Source organism: Sorex fumeus, unplaced genomic scaffold, assembly GCF_029834395.1.
Source record: "Sorex fumeus unplaced genomic scaffold, SorFum_2.1 ptg000081l, whole genome shotgun sequence".
In the NCBI taxonomy this organism is placed as follows: Eukaryota; Metazoa; Chordata; class Mammalia; order Eulipotyphla; family Soricidae; genus Sorex; species Sorex fumeus.
This window is the reverse complement of record NW_026606138.1, coordinates 17,481,297-17,498,156: the sequence shown is the minus strand read 5'-3', so window position 1 is coordinate 17,498,156 and position 16,860 is coordinate 17,481,297. Positions and strand designations below refer to the sequence as shown.

Here is a 16,860-nt window from a genome sequence, read left to right as displayed (position 1 = left end):
TCTCATGGACATAGTAAAGGTAAAGGTAAAGGTAAAGGCCCTCCCGTTGTTCATCAATTTGCTTGAGCGGGCCCAGTAACGTCTCCATTGGAGATTTTGTTGTTACTGTTTTTGGCATATCGAATACATCATGGGTGGCTTGCCAGGCTCTGCTGTGTGGGCGAGATACTCTCGGGACATAGTAAGAGATTATAAATTTATAGGGTGGCTCTCCTGAGGACATCTTGCTATAGATCCCATACTACAGTCCTCAGGCCAGATTAGTCCTTCCTAATCCCTGCAGAGTCCTTGTCCAGTCATTTCTCTTTGGGTCATGACAATTTGTCCATGACCGTGCTCTAAATTTATGTTTTATGGCACTAGGTAGGCCTGTCCCTTTTTGATACCAGGGTAGCTCACAACTTGCCCTGGGTCTATTCAAGTTCCTTCATCAGAACCCTACTTTGGGGTTGCTAGGAATCCCAAAGTTGCATTACTTTGCATTACTTTCTCTCTCCCCTCCTTTCCCTTCCTAAAAGCCTTTACCAAAATGTTTCACTTCACTTCTCACTCCTGAAATTCCTTTCGAAGAGAAAAGACAAGGACCCTGAAGCCCTGGGTAAGGCCGAGGATTGATTTTGTGCAGGGCTCAATGCAGACTTTATCAATCCTAACTTTCCCAGTCGGTCCTGGGGTGGCAGAGGTGGATCAGGAGAAAGTGACTGTTTTTCTCCTTTCTGCCTCACATAAGCCACTTGTGGGAACTCCACATCTTCAACCCCTGACCCTATTTCATTTGTGTCCTCTAAGCCCAAAATGCACATTAAGTTACATTTCCCCTGGCTGGATAATTAGATGCTAATGATGTGTGAGCAAGCATGTGGTCTTTCTGTACAGACACAAATTTAATGTCTTCCTCATGCACAATTCCTTATACATGTTCACCCCCACATGTGAACTCACTTCTTTAAAACCCTTGCCCTGGGGCCAGAGCGAGTACACCAGGTAGGGCACTTGCCTCGCATGCAGTTTCCTGGGTTTGATCCCTAGCATCCCATATGGTCCCCAGAGCATCACTAGGAGTAATATGAGTGCAGAGCCACAAGTAACCTGCATTGCTGGGTGCAGCCCCCAAACAAACAAAAAATCAAATACAAGAGCTGAATGAAGGATGTTAAGATCTGGGCATGGAATTTGAGAAGTTTTGCCATTCCCGTCTGTTGCCAGGACCCCCATGTGCTCTCAGCTGCAGGGCTGTGGGTATGGCTCACTGCTCTCTGCATGCCTGGCTGGTCTTAGCTATGGCACGTCTTCCAGCCAGTGACTCCCGTCTTATGGTGATAACTGCAGGCAGCCTATCACAGCCAAGGTGCTCATGATGATGACCACAGGAAAGTGGTCTGCCTGAGTTTTAGCTTCATACTGCTTAAAAGCCAGGACTAGGAAGTCCCTTATGGTCTAGGTTGGGGTCAGGTTAGTAGTTAAAGTTCTGCTTGGCTGGCCCCAAAGAATGTGTGATCAGAGGTGTTTGCTTTGTGGCACTTTGGATTAAGAAAAGTAGTTTAACAGGCTCTCAGGAATTTAGCTGGGTGTGGTCCCAAACAAAATAAATGAACGAGTGGTATACTTATTATTGACTTCTGAACATACCAAGATTCAAAGAACTAGGGTACATGCTTTGCATGGAGGAATCCTGGGTTCAATCGTAGACACAACAGGGTCCCCAGAGCACAGCTAGTCGTGACCCCTTGAGCTCTGAATGGGGAATAGCCTCTGTGCATCACAGAGTGAAGTCAAATGAAAAGTTTTAGCAGAGATGCAATCTAAGGAGCAGTGTCAGTGAGATGCATAATAGGCCCAAATAGCTGACAACAGCCAATAGTCCTCCTACCAGGTCCCCCAGTTTATGGACCAGGGCAAGTTAGGGCATGCTCAGCCCTTACCAGAGCAAAGTTGAAGAACTTCTGCACATTGCTTCCTCTTGCTTCCGAGTGGCTTGAACTCAATGACAAGGACACACTAAGTGGCTGAGGAGGCCGAGATTGATGGCAGCTCCTGCCTGCAAATTCTCTTTCCTCCCTGCCCTTGCCAGGTTCACTGAGGTGGAGAGAACATTCCCAGTGTGCTGTGGTTGTGGGTGGAAGCAACAGTGTGTCTGTTCTGAGCTCTGTGTTTCTGCTTGCATGGGGGCACAGCTGCCACCTCCAGGAGAAGGACCTGTTCCCAGTGATCCTGAGTTCAGAGCGTGAGGCCAACTGAAGCAGCATGGCTCATTGCCTGAAGCCAAGCTGCATCAGCGAACCTGACAGACCGCGGCCTTTCGATGAACTGCATGTCTTCTCTGCTTTGATAATACTTACCCAGACCTATGCAAATAGCTGCAGAAGGGATTAAACTTGAATTTTTGTCTACACCCCCTATGTATGGCTAACCCTGTTATGATCACTGGACCCAAATTCTGGTCTTCAAGAATCCTATGGGAAGATGGAACAGAAATACAGGAAAAAAATACTAAGGGCCAGATGATGGGGGCTCCAGGTTAAAATCAACAGATAAGGGCCACAGTGATAGTAGAGTGGGTAGGGCACTTGCCTTGCACACAGCTGACCTGGGTTCGATCCCTGGCATCCCATAGGGTCCCTTGGTACTACGAGGAGTGATCCCTGAGCAAATAACCAGGAGTAAGCCTTGATCATCACCAGGTGTGGCCCCAAAACAAAAAATCAACAGGTAGAAAATGGAAGAACGGGCAGCTTATGGGACCTTTTTAATTATTTATTTATTTGCTTTTTGGGTCACACCTGGCAATGCCCTAAGCACTGCCAGGTGTGGCCTCAAAATGAAAAGAACCCGGGTCGGCCGCGTGCAAGGGAAACTCCCTACCCCCTGTGCTATCGCCCCAGCCCCCAAAGGGACCTTTTTTAATTTTTGGCTTTTTGGGTCACATCGGGTGATGCTCAGGGTTACTCTAGGCTTTGCACTCAGGAATCACTCCTGGCAGTACTTGGGAGATCCTATGAGTTGCTGGGGATCAAACCCAAGTCAACTTCGTGCAAGGCAAGAACCCTCCCCACTGTCCTATTGCTCCAGCCTTTATGGGACTTTTAAACTCAGTACACTTTGGACTGGAATAATAATACAGCGGATGAAGCATTTGCCTTACATGCAGCTGACCTGTGTTCGATCGCTGACATCCCATCAGGTCTTGAGCACTGTCAGAAGTAATTCCTGAGTGCAGAGCCAGGAGTAAATCTCTGAGCATCTCCAGGCATGGCCCAAAACACAACCCAAACTCAGAATGCCCAGCAGGGGTCCATTTCTGCTCCTTCCTTAGGAAGAATCTCCCCTTAAGAAAGTACATTCCAAAGACGTTTGTTCCCTTTCAGTACTTGTAATGCAAACCATAGTGCCTCAAAAGAAAAGAGAGCGAAAGAGAGAGAAAGAGAGAGAGAGAGAGAGAGAGAGAGAGAAAAGTGAGGGCTGGGGCTGGCAGGAGGGAAATTGGGGATATTGGTAGTGGGAAATGTGCACTGGTGGAGAGATGGGTGTTGGAACACCGTATGACTGAAACCCAACCATGAACAGATTTGTAACTATGTTTCTCACGGTGATTCAGTCAATCAATCAATAAAGATGCTTTTCCCTCAGATATGTAAAAGCCTAACTTGGCTAGACTAAGATAGTTGGGCATTTGACCAAACAATGTTGCTGCTCTCCTTCTGGTTATTACTGGCTCTAAGCAATACTGTACAAGGGAACAGTCGGGGCCATCTCTGAGGCTGTGAGCCCCTTGACCCCACTCTCTCTCTCTGTTTTTGGGCTGCACCCAGCAGTACTCAGGACTAACTTTTGGCTCAACACTCTGAAAACACTCCTGGAGGGCTCAGGGAACCATATGAGATACAAGAGATCAAGCTCAGATCAGTCACATGCAAACTCAGCGCCCTCCTTGATATGCTGTCTCTACCACCTGAGCAAAAAACAAAATTTGTTTTTTTGCTTTTTGGGTCACACCTGGCGATGCAGAGGGGTTACTCCTGGCTCTGCACTCAGGAGTCACTCCTGGCGGTGCTCAGGGGACCACATGGGATGCTGGGAATTGAACCTGGGTCGATCACGTGTAAGGCAAACGCCCTACCTGCTTTGCTACCTCTCCAGCCCCCCAAATTTTTTTCAATGATATTTTGCTGTTTGTGACAGGACTGGGGACTGAACCTAAGTTTTGCCGAAGTCCTGTGCTCCCGAACTGTCATAGCCTTCAGCCAGCGGTGGAGCATTTAACCCAAGACATATGGAGTCAACCACAGCACTCTATTACTCATACTTATTTTGCAGGTACTTACTATTTTTTTTCAATATTTTATTTAAAATATTTATTTTATAAGTTAGTTCACAATATTTGATTACATTTAATATTCAAACACCCATCCCACCATCATTACACCTTACCACCACCAAATTCAGTGTTTCTATCCCAAGCACCAATTCCTGTCTCAAAATGCAACCAAAATAATATATTTCATATTGTCTGTTATGAACAATTGCTGAATATACTTACAAAAAAAGTGTTCATATAGGAAACAGTGTGAAGATTGTTCTATTTTGGCAGAAGCCATTAAGACATTCTATAGGATATCATTAAACATGTTGTTAAAGTTTGGGTGATGTGAGCTTTGGTATATATATCTGAAAATATGTATATATGCATATATATATATATATATATATTTCCCTCTATGATTTGTTGCCTACTATCTGAACCCCATCAAATGTGGTGTGGTAATTATGGAGAATGGGCAGGGAGTGTTTTATGATGTGTCCAGGAATATGTTCACTCCTATGTGAGGCTTGGCCTCAGTGTGTGGGCGGCCTTGAGCGTGGTGGTGGTTGGGTTGTGGAGATTTCTGGCTGCCAGAGCTGGGTCCCTTGGGGCGGGGAGGGCTCTCACCTGCCCCCCTCTGGGGCACTCCATGTGAAACAGCCTGGCGCAGAGTCTGATGGCATGATTATGGGAACCTTGTGTTATGCTCCCTTCTGTGAGAGACCTGGTGGTGGCCGATGATGAGACGAGATTATCTGGCACTGGCAGGAGGTGGCTTATGGGCGTGATCCCTGGGTTACTGGAGACTGGGGGAAGCAGGCAGAGGATCTCTTGCTCCTGGTCCCGTTGAGCCTAGAGTCCACATTACCTGGGTTCCGTAGGACTTCACTCACTGCAGATACTTTCTTACTTTGTTTTCCTTCTGTCCTTCCCTTTGTTGTTATGATACATTTGCTTACAAGAGCAAATGAGGGGCTAGAGAGAGAGAGTATAGTGGGTAAGGTATTTGCCTTGCATGTGGATGACTCGGATTCAATCCCCGGCATGGAATATAGTCCCCTGAGCAATGCCAGGAGTGATTCCTGAGTGCAGAGCCAGGAGAAAGTCCTCAGCACCACCAGGTATGCTTCTGACATACATATGTACATACATACATACATACATATGTACGTACATACATACATACATACATACATACACGAGCACAGAAGGATCGTGATCTCAACAGGCAGCTTCATGCCTACATTAACCAGTGAGCTATTACTTGGACCCTTTCTTACTTTTCATAACGAAAAAACAATGCATCATTCTTGGAATGCCTGTCCTGTTTTTCCATCCCCACCAAAAAACTTGGCCCTCTTGCTGAAGATTTGTACACATTGCAACCAAAGGACTAACATTTTCTTGGCTTGAGCTTTCCCCTGGGGAGTTGGTTTACTGGAACCTCTAAATTTCACTCAAGATTTTCACCCAAAGATCAGCCTCACTCAGTAGATCACATTTCTTCACTTAAAATTTTTTTTTTTTTAAAAATTGGTTAGGTTCCAAATTCCACATTTTTCTTTCTACCCATATTTTAAAAAATTGCTTCTTTAAATTTATTTTTATGAAGACACCATGATTTACAAAGTTGTTCATCATTGAGTTACTTCAGAATGACAATGCTCTAACACCAATCCCACCACCAGTGCTCTCCTCCGTCAACCAATGTTCCCAGGTTCCCTCACAACCCTCAGTCTGCTCCCTTCACAGGCACATAAAAAATGTTGTTTCATATTGTTTGCTTCAAAAAAACTAAAATGAACGGCAAATGAAATTAACAGGCAATAAATCAATAAGTGAACTTGTGGTGATTGACTGTTATATAATCTTAACCTATGTAAATGAGGAAATTCAAATTATTTAATACATATGCCTATTCTTTATATAAATAAGTTTTCAACTCTGGTATCTAAAATATATTAACTTTTACTTTGTACTACGATGTTCTGTTTTATGAACACACCTGGCAGTGCTCAGTGCTTACTCTTGACTCTTGACTCAGGAATCACTCCTGGAGAGGCTCAGAGGACTTACATGGGGTGCCAAGTATCACATTTGGGTCAGCCATTGCATGGCAAGCATCCTACTGCTGTACCCCTGTATTATTGCTTCAGCCCTGCATTCCTGTATTTGAATCTTTCTGTGTTAATTATCATGTCTTCTGTCATTAATAAAACTTTTTTTTTTTTAAATTCTGGGTACTGGGGCTGGAGCAATAGTATTTTGTCATTAAAAAAAAACCCAAAAAACCAAAAAAAACAACTTTTCAAGAGGCTGAAGTGACAGTACAGCAGGTAAGGCATCTGCCTTGCATGTGGCAGATATGGATTTGATTCCTGGAATCCCATAGGGTACCCCCAAGCACCGGCAGGAATGATTACTGACAGCACAGTGGAGTAACCCCTAAGTACTACCCAAAGTATGTGACCCAAAAAACAAAAGAAAATTAAAAAATTTAAAAATTAAAAAAAAAAAAACAAAAACAAAAAACACAGCAAGAACAATAAAAAAAAAAAAAAAAGAGCCAAACTTAAGTTCCTCCCTAGCAGGGGAAGTTTGTTTCTCTTCAACTCTCCAGTGAACTTTGTTATTTTCTGAGTCTGAGCATCTTTTGATTAATTTTCATTCTTCAAACTACCAAAGAACCTGGGAACCATGGATGAACACACAGATCCGCGATCACTGCTCCTGCATCAGAAGCAACATAAGGTACGTGTCAGCACTGTAACAAGGGGGCCTGAGACCCAGGAAGTACTGCAACAGGAAAGAACAGGTGCTAGTGCCTGGGTGGGAGGTGTGACCTCTGGCCATTGTGGATGTGAGCACTGGGCCAAGTGGGCAAGCACTGAGGTGTGGTCCCTCACTCTACCAGCAAAGTCAACAAGGAGATGAAAAGAACTTGCTGGTAAAAGACTTATTATTCCAAAGCTTTGTACAAACACTTCTGAATTGTCTCCAGGTTTTTCAGCAGGGCGGGGATGGGGGGCTGTCATACCCACTGTGTTCAGGGCTTACTTCTGGCTCTGTGCTCATAGATCACTCCAAAAGGACTGGGGGACATGGGGGGACCATATGGGATGCAGCCAGGTCAGTCAAAGCAGATCCCCTACTCATGATGGACTGTGGCTCTGTCCAGAACTGTCTTCAGTTTCCACTTGTAAATTTCCTTTGTTTTTTGTTTTTGTTTTTGAGCCACACCCAGAGGTTCTCAGGGCTTACTGCTGGCACTTCTTTGGGGATCACTCAGGGCAGGGCTGGGGCTATGTGGTGCTAAGGATCATACCAAGGCAAGTACCAAACAGGCTATACTATCTTTCAGACCCAACCTTTGTTCTTTTAAAAGAATATTTCCTTTCTCCAGTGACCTGAGGGCAAAAGACAGCTCTATTTCAGACTATACTACCCACCTTAACCCCTCAAAACAAAGTGGGACCCTGTACTGAGGAAAAAACCTCAGCTTCCTGGCAGCAGGCTCCAAGGTCTCAAATATTCACTCTGAAACTGGCCACTTGTCACCCAGTGGTCCAAGAAAATATTGACCAGAGGAACTGGACAGAACTCCAGTGAGCAGGGCATGATCCCCAGCACCTGAGTCCCCTGAGCACTGCCAGGAGTAATCCTTGAGCACAGAGCCAGGAGTAAGCCCCGAGAAATGTTAGCTGTGGTCCCAAAATGAACAAACAACAACAACAACAAAAAACCCTCAACATAAAACTCACTTATGGGGTTACTCATCTAAATGCAAACTCAGGCTTAAGAAAAAGAAAAAAAAGCCAATCAACCCACCCAGCAACAGTCAGAATTTATAGTATTGTTAAAGAAAGGTGTTTAGAAACAGGCAGGCATTCTGGGCAGCAGAATCACACTTTAAAAGTTCTGAAGATGCCAGGTGAGAATGTGGGTGGCAGCTGCCTCAGGGAAGGGTGTAGGGGGCTGTTTCTGTTTCCTCTGAATACAAGCCTGAAAGCTTGTATTCCCTAGCCCTTCTTCTTCCTCTTTTCATTTTGGGGCCACACCTGGCAGTGCTTAGGGCTTTGGGGACTCTAAAGTGCTGGGGATCGAACCCGAGTGTGCAAGCAAGCTCTTTCCCTACCATGTTATAGCTCTGGCCCGCACCATGGCACTTCCGACTGTTATGAGTGTCCACATGCCAGAGATATTTACAGAGCTCCTTCCAGTTTTAAAACTGGAAAGGGGTCAGAGGGCTGTCATATCCCTGGTTTACCTGGATCTCATGAATACTTAAAGGAAGGGCTCCTGATCAGGTAAGAGGAAACCAATCTCCCCAGTTCACATAAATCAAGGTGGCCAGGATCTGGGGCTGCAGGGAAACACTTTTCAAATAGAATAAACACAGAAGAATAGGAGTACTGAAAGGTAAACAAGGTAGTCTTTTTTTGGGGGGGAGGGGGGCACATCTGGTAGTACTCAGGGCTTACTCCTAGTTCTGTACTCAGGGATCACTTCTAATGGTGCATGAGGACCCTAGGTGCTGTAGATCAAAACTAGGTCAGCTGTATGCAAGCCAAATGCCCTACCCACTGTGCTCTCACTGGCCCTCTCTTAAGGAAGTTCATAAAGGGGACCAGAGTGACACTACGATGGGTTAGGTACTGGCTTTGCATGTGGTCGACCTGGATTTGATCCTCAGGACTCCATTGGGTCCCCCAAGCCTGCCAGGAATAAATCTTGAGTGCAAAGCCAAGAGTAAGCCCTGAGCACTACTGCGTGTGGCCCAAACACCCTGGCACCACAAATCACTGAAATATTTTCCAAAAAATGTAGGATGGCACTGGGCCATATCTACTGTCCTACTCAACTCCACTACCACAGCCCAGGATACCCCCAAATATGTCTTTAATCTTGGAACTGTCTAGACTTTTCCATGCAAACTGTTCCCAGTTTCTTACTGCACATTGACAAAACCAGTTAAAGGATGGAAACAACTCTAACAGCCAACTTTTTGGGGGTTACACCTGGTGGTACTTCGAAGTTGCTTCTTATGGTGTTCAGCAGGTATGACTAAATCTGCTTTCACTTCCTCAACCTGAATGTCCATTGATTGATAAACTTAAAGATTGTGTATAGGGGTCGGAGTCATTTATACAGTAGGTAGAGTGTTGGTCCTGCACACAGCTGACCTGGGCTTGATCCCCAGCATCCCAAGCACCACCAGGAGTGACTCCTGAGTGCAAAGTCAGGAGGTGGCCCTGAGCACTGCCAGGTATGGTCCCAAAACCTAATAAAATAAAAATGAGTATATGGGCTGGAGCACATGTATAGGGGTAGGGTACTTACCTTGTACTTAGCTTCATGCAGCTGACTTTGGATTGATCTCTGGTATCACATATGGTCCCCAGACACCAACATGATGTAGGCAGGAAGGCAGGCAGGCAGGCAGATAGGGAAGGCCCCCTCCCAAGGCTATGGTACTAAATTTCCTGGGAAGTAATAGCCCTGAATTTGCAAAAGCCAAGCTTGCAGAAAACAGGAACTAAGGCCGGATAAGACTTTCATCAAGTCAACAAAAGACCCAGAGAAACTCCAGCAGAAACAAAAGGCCAGGAAAGGAATTTCAAAGATCATCAGCACTCCCAACCCTACACCCCTTGGCAACCTCCTTAGCAGTGGACTTTTACCAAGATAGAAGCCCCATGTGGGGGCAGGTTGGAAAATTTCTATGAAAACTACCTTGAACAAAGGAAGGGTAAACATACGCTGTTGGAGCCCATGTGCTTGCTGCTTGTGTTCAGTTGGCTGAGTCCATACAGCGCCCGAGCACATGTGTTGCCTGCATCTCCCCTCCTGAGATGTGTACTTTCATGTCTAATGCTGGGATGTGTGTGGGGGCTCTCTCTGCCCTTGGAGAAGCCCAGGTTCTTTTTACTTTTTTATATTTTTGCTTATTTTTGGATCACACCTGGCGACGCTCAGGGGTTACTCCTGGCTCTGAACTCAGGAATCACTCCTGGCGGTATTCAGGGGACGATACAGGATGCTGGGAATCGAACCTGGGTCGGCCGCGTGCAAGGCAAACACCCTACTCGCTGTGCTATCGGTCCAGCCCTACTCTCCACTCTCTCCCACTTTCTCTTCCTCCTTCCCTTCAAAACCTCGAAATAAAATCTGTTTTACTTAACTGCTTGTCTACTCCTAAAATTCTTTTCTGAGAGGGGAAACAAGAACCCAGTAACCTTGGGTCCTGTGTGGCAGAGGCAGGAGAACGTGACCGTCTTTCTCCTCCCAGTTTCATATGACACCCATGAGGCCCACCTACATCACTAGGAGTAAGCCCTGAGTTCCTCCAGGTATGGCCCTAAATAAGTGTGTGTGTGTGTGTGTGTGTGTGTGTGTGTGTGTGTGTGTGTGTGCAAGCAGATCAGTTGCATGATTTGCATGAAGGAGCCCAGGGTTCAGTTCCTGACACATGAAGGTATGGTTTCTTGAGCACTGCTGCAATGAGTCCTGATGGATGAGCTGGGAGTAGCTCCTAAGTACTGCAGGGTGCATCTTAGGCCAGAAAGGTAGTATAGCAGGCAGGGCCATTTCCTTGAACATACCCAACCTGGGTTCACAAATGGTTCCTGAGCATTGCTAGGAGTGATCCCTGAACTGCCAGGTGTTTTCTCCCCAAAATACTCAAATCTAGAGATCTCTGAAGAATTTGAGTGCAGAGCCAGAAGTAAGTCTGATCACAGCCAGGTATACACCCTACCCCCCATTAAAAAAAAAAACAAAAAAAAACCCCCAAAACCTTAGAATTTATTGGAAGGTTTTTTTTTCTTGTTGCCTTTTGGGTCATACCAGCAATGCACAGGGGTTACTCCTGGCTCTGCACTCAGGAATTACTCCTGGAGGTGCTCAGGGGACCCTATGGGATGCTGGGAATCAAACCTGGGTTGGCCACATGCAAGGCAAACACCCTATCCACTGTGCTATTGCTCCAGCCCCTATTGGTGGATTTTTTGGTGATTGTTTTTTGGGGCTGGCAATACTCACGGGTTCCTCCTGGCTCTGCACTCAGGGATTGCTCCTGGTGTTACTCTGGGACCACATATGGTACTAGGGAATCAAACCTGGGACGGCTGCATGTAAGGCAAATGTTTTACCAACTGTTATCTTGCTCTGGCTCCAAAAGCATACAGATTTTAAAGTACCAAAATGGAAAAGTATATGCAATATAGGTAACATAATTTCATATTGTACTCTTCAAAGAGTTCTTGTAAGTGAAAAGAAATTGAGTTCAAATGGGTCAAAGATGTAAATAGGAGATCCACAAAAATGAGGTATGAAAAAGTGAGACTGGGGAAGAGAGCTCAGGCATACATCCAGGAGACCTGGTTCAATCCCTGAACTGCTGGGTTCCCAAGCACCAGCAGTAACACCCCCCACCCCCCAACAAACCAACCAACCAACGAAGGTTTGGGGTCAGAGCAATATTACAGTGGGGAGGGTGCTTGCCTTTGCTCGCAGCCAACCTGGGTTCAATTCCTGGCATCCTATATGGTCCTCTGAGCACTGCCATGAGTAATTCCTGAGTGCAGAGCCAGCAGTAATCCCTGAACATTACTGGGTATGACCCCTCCCCCACCCAAAGAACGTTTGACTTTACTCCTAGTTCATGAGCTACAACAGTGCAAAACAACTGTTCTACTAGATTATCAAAGATGACAAAGAATGATAAGACATAGTAGGAGAATGTGAAGAAAACTCCCCTCCTATTACCTGACTCAGGGCTGGAGCCATAGTCCAGTGGAAAGGGTGCTTGCCTGGCACACGGCTGACCCAGGTTCAATGCCTGGCGTCCCATAGGGTGCCTAGATCCCTGCCAGGAGTGATTCCTGAGTGCAGAGTCAGGGGAGATCCCTGAGCACCACTGGGTGTGGGCCCAAAACAAAAATAAAAAACCAAGGCAGGGCTTCTCCCCTTTCCACAGTAGATAGCAAAAGTCATCAGCAATGACAAAGATTTTGGGACCTTTGACACTATTTTGAAAACTGAGGATTTAACTGCAAGGATTCAACTTGCACAAAAGTGGAAGTTGGCAACAAATCTCAAATCTATACTGGGGTCATAATTATGGTACATGTCTATAATGGGATGCCATGTGATCATGAAAAATGTTCTAAGGATTTTTTTTTACATGGAAGAATGTTCGGACTATATTAAGCAATAGCTATAATATGGTTGCAAATATGCATGTATATAAACAGAACAAATCTGGAAGGTTTATTTTTGGCTGCTGGGTTTACAGATTTTTTTTATTTTAGCATTTTGCTTATTTATGGTTTACTATTTTTAAAAACTGGTAATTATGTAAAGGTGAAAGCAAGAAGAGGCATTAGTAAACTAACTGAAATTAAGCTTAAACTGATCAAGTATTTAATTAAGTGAATCCACCTTGAATAAACTAGATTTAGTTGTTTTGTTTTTTTTTTTGCCATAAGAGGGAGTAAAACCTAAAATAGAAAGAAAATAAAATAGAAAATTGAAAGTAAATTTCAATTACAGAAATTAAGGTTCAATTTAAGTACTCCTGTGTTTGAATTGTGAAATTTGTACTATTAGACATGTGTGTGTGGAGAGAAAATATCTGAAAGGATATGCACTAAATTAATTTAATTTTTTTTTTGGCGGGGGTGGGGTTGTGTTTAGGTGTGGGCCATACTCAGTAGTGCTCAGGGATCGTTCCTGGCAGGGCTCAGGGGATTGAACCTGAGTTGGATACATGCAAGGCAATCACCCTTCCCATCACAATACTCTCTGGCTTCAGACACCCACGAAATTCAAAAGATGATCCCCTCTAAGCAGTGTGACTAAAAGAAGGAGATAATACATTTTCTTTAAAAAATTTTCCCCTAGAATGTTGTACTGACTTATAACAAGCATGTAAAAATAATCAGAAATTTTCTTTTGGGGGTGGGGGAAGAGGCACACCCAGTGGTACTTGAGGTTCCCCATGGCTCTGCACTCAGGAACTGCTGGATAACATTGGTTTGCCCTTACTCCTCCCTTAGGACCCCCACCAAAGTGCTCCTGAAGCACACCCAATTCCATCAGACACTAATAATCCTATATTGCTTTTCTCTTTCCTTTATGTCCTTTGCATGGCTTAACAATGCCCTTTTTGTATAGGAAGATAGTTGATGCTGTTTTTGTAACATGGGAGTCAACTGATTCCGAATAATATTTACTCCTGGGCATCCATTATATTTACTTGACTTAAGCCTCAGTTGCCCTTACTTCCTAACACTCCCAAAGAAGTTACCAGCGAGGACTTGGATGGACCCTGGGCAAGCCGCAAGCTACCTTGGCATCAAAACGGGACAGGCTAAGCACCATATGGAAATATAATAATTTAAGAGCAGAGTCATAGATAAACTCTGTCATGACCCAAAAAGAAGTAACTGAATAAGGGCCCTGCTGGGGTTAGAAAAACTAACCTGGCCTAAGGACTGTAGTCTGGGATACATAGTGATATGTGCCCAGGAAGAGCCATCTTTTAAGCTTAATCTCTTACTGTGTTCATACAAAATGACAGAAATATTAGTAAGAAGTAAATTTTATGATTGTTTAAATGAATTACTAGCTGAGGAAAGAAGAAAGCAATGCCTTTTACTAAGATGGAATCCCACCCTTGAAAGGATCTCCCAGCAATTCAGAGTGCTGAACCCCCAGATAAGATTTTGTCCCTGAGTTAATCTCTTAGAAGAACTTCCTCTGAAGGAGAGGCTTTACATCTATTTATTGTTATGATAATGTTCAACCCTACCTATGTGTACCCCACCCTATATGATTTCTATATAACACTGTAAGAGAGAAGAAAAAGAGAGGAAGATAAATGGTCTCTGACTACCAACCAGCCTGTGGGCTCCTGTTCTTCCATTCCCCCATTGCTCTCATGTGTCACCACTGTCTTCTGGTTACCCACAGCTTCTTCCAGGATCTGGGAACAAGTCAGAGATTCCCCTAACCCTTCACCCCCTTTGGTATGATAATCTGCTATGGTGGTTCCCAGAAAAGGGCAGATTTATGTTACCAGTTTATTAAAGGATACGAGAGGCCAGAGAGTTAGTATAGTGGGCAGGGCTCTTGACCAGCAGACCCGGGTTCAATACCCAGCACCCTGTATGGAGTCTCAAGCCCCACCAGGCGTGATCCCTGAGTACAAAGCCAGGAATAAGCTCTGAGCACCAATAGGTGTGGCCCAAAGGCCCTCCCGTTGATCATCGATTTGCTCGACAGGGCCCAGTAACGTCTCCATTGGAGACTTTGTTGTTACTGTGTTTGGCATATCGAATACATCACGGGGAGCTTGCCAGGCTCTGCCGTGTGGGCAAGATACTCTCGGTAGCTTGCCGGGCTCTCCGAGAGGGGCGGAGGAATCGAACTCGGGTCGGCCATGTTGGCTGCTTGCAAGGCAAACGCCCTACCACTGTGCTATCGCTCCAGCCCAATAGGTGAGGCCCAAAAGCAAAAAAAAAAAAAAAAAAAGAGGACCTGATAATAGATGCAAATGAACAGCCAAATGGACACACAGGCCAGCCCCTGGAGCAGTAATTTCCGCCCTCCCTCACCTCCCAGAGCAATCCTGAGTTCACCTACCTGGACGCAATGCATTCTTTTGCCATTTTCCTTATGCTAGGGCCAGATCCAATAGTGCTCAGGGGCTACTCCCTGGTCTGCATTCCTGGTGACTGCTGCCCATACTCAGGGGGAACCATGAGGTGCTGGGGCTCAAACTGGATCTCCTGTGAGCAAAGCAAGCATGGATTTCCTGCCCACTGAGCTCTCTCCCAGCCACTGTTGGGAGTTCTAGGTAGACGTCACCTAGCTGCACTGCTCATTAGTTCCACTTTTAGCACTCCCCCTGCTCAAGACTTGGGGATAAGGGGTACCTTAGCAAGCCTGTCTGCTGTTCAGGAGTCCTGTCACCACGGCCAGACTTTTGTGTGATGAGAACATTCATTTCATGCCACTTGCAAGCCGTCTCTTTGCAAACACAGAAGGTCTTGAACGCAGAGAAACAGTGAGAAAAATGCGTTGAACAAAAGTTGACTACCCTTGGGGGCAACAACAGAGATTAAGGGCCTGGGTGTTGGCTGAATTTTTTTTTCCCTGCTTTTTGGGTCACACCCAGTGATGCACAGGGGTTACCCCCTGGCTCACGCACTCAGGAATTACCCGGGCAGTACTCGAGGAACCATATGGGATGCTGGGAATTGAACCCGGGTCAGCCGCGTGCAAGGCAAATGCCCTACCCGCTGTGCTATCACTCTAGCCCCTGAATTCTTAAGTCACCAGGAAAAGGGAAAACCTGGCCGCTTGCAGAAGAGCCCGGGGTCACTAGGCTACTCCTCCAGGTCACGCTGGGGCTTTAAGGAGAGGTGAGGCGGACCCGCGCTGGCCACGCCCACCGGCCGGCCGGGTCCGAGTCCGGGCTCGCGACAGGCCGTAGGGTGACGCATGCGCCCTGCTTCCCACGCGGCCTCCGGCTCCCGGTCGGCCCCGCCCTTCCCGCTCCCGTGGTCCCCGCGTCTATGCCCCAAAACCTCGTCGTCTTCAGTCCGGGGCAACGGTGAGAGCAGAAGCACCTTAGGATCGGTAGGCCCGTGGCCGGGTCGGGCTCCGGGTAGGGACGGGTGCGGGGGGCGTGAGGACGCCTAGGAGGGGCGGGAGGGCGGCGGTGGCGTCACTTCCGGCGGGGAGCGGAAGTGTCCCTGAGCGGCGGCGGGAGGGGCAGGAAGCGGGGGGAGGGCCGGGCGCGGGGTAGGGGGTGGGGCCTGGGCTGGCGCCGGGACCGGCCCGGGGCCCGACTCCGACGTAGGGGTGGGCCCCGGCGCGCCGCCAGGACGGACCGGGAGGGACCCAGGTGACGATCGGACTAAGTAGGATCGAGATTCACGGGCTGCGGGAGCGTGGGGTGGGAGATGAGGGTCCGAGTCGGGGGAGGGCAGCAGAGACTCCGGGAGCACCGAGCACCCCTGGGAGAAAGGTGGGAGGAGCTATATTCTGGGCGGGGGAGGGGGTTAGTCGAATGCCACGCCCCTACAGGAAGAGGGGCGTGCATGGGGGTGTGTGTGTGTGTGTCTGTGTGTGTGTGTGTGTGTCTGTGTGTGTGTCTGTGTGTCTGTGTGTCTGTCTGTGTGTGTTGCCACTGAGCCAAGACATTGCAACACGCTGTGGGCCTTGTTGCTGGCCGAGTCGTTGGCCTGCAACACTTCAGAAGCGAGCACTCTCAGGAATGGCCCTGGGAGGGAGTTGCACAGTTGACACAGTTGAGAAGCAGCCGGGGTGGGGAGCTTGGGAAGAGCAGAAGGGGGAGGAGCAGAGCATGAGTATGGAAGGCCTGGAATGGCTTCATTTCCATAGCTGGAGGATTAGAACGCTGTGGACACTGTGAGAAGCTCAGGAGAGGTGGAGCGGGAGCTCCAACAAGACTCAGAGCTCTGGGGGAGATGAGGAGGCGTCTCCGAGAGAACGCGATCTTGGTACACTGTCGTTGGTTGCTGTCAGAG

The 16,860-nt window shown here is 46.9% G+C and overlaps 1 long non-coding RNA gene across 1 annotated transcript in view; it reads right to left on the bottom strand.

The window, feature by feature from the left end:
- Positions 1-15,169, bottom strand: part of LOC130038849 (uncharacterized) — a 54,062-nt gene extending 38,893 nt beyond the window's left edge. Inside the window, exon 1 of the long non-coding RNA XR_008794802.1 lies at positions 14,948-15,169. This is a non-coding gene — a long non-coding RNA (uncharacterized LOC130038849). The remainder of the gene's footprint in view (positions 1-14,947) is intronic.
- Positions 15,170-16,860: the final 1,691 nt, after the last annotated feature.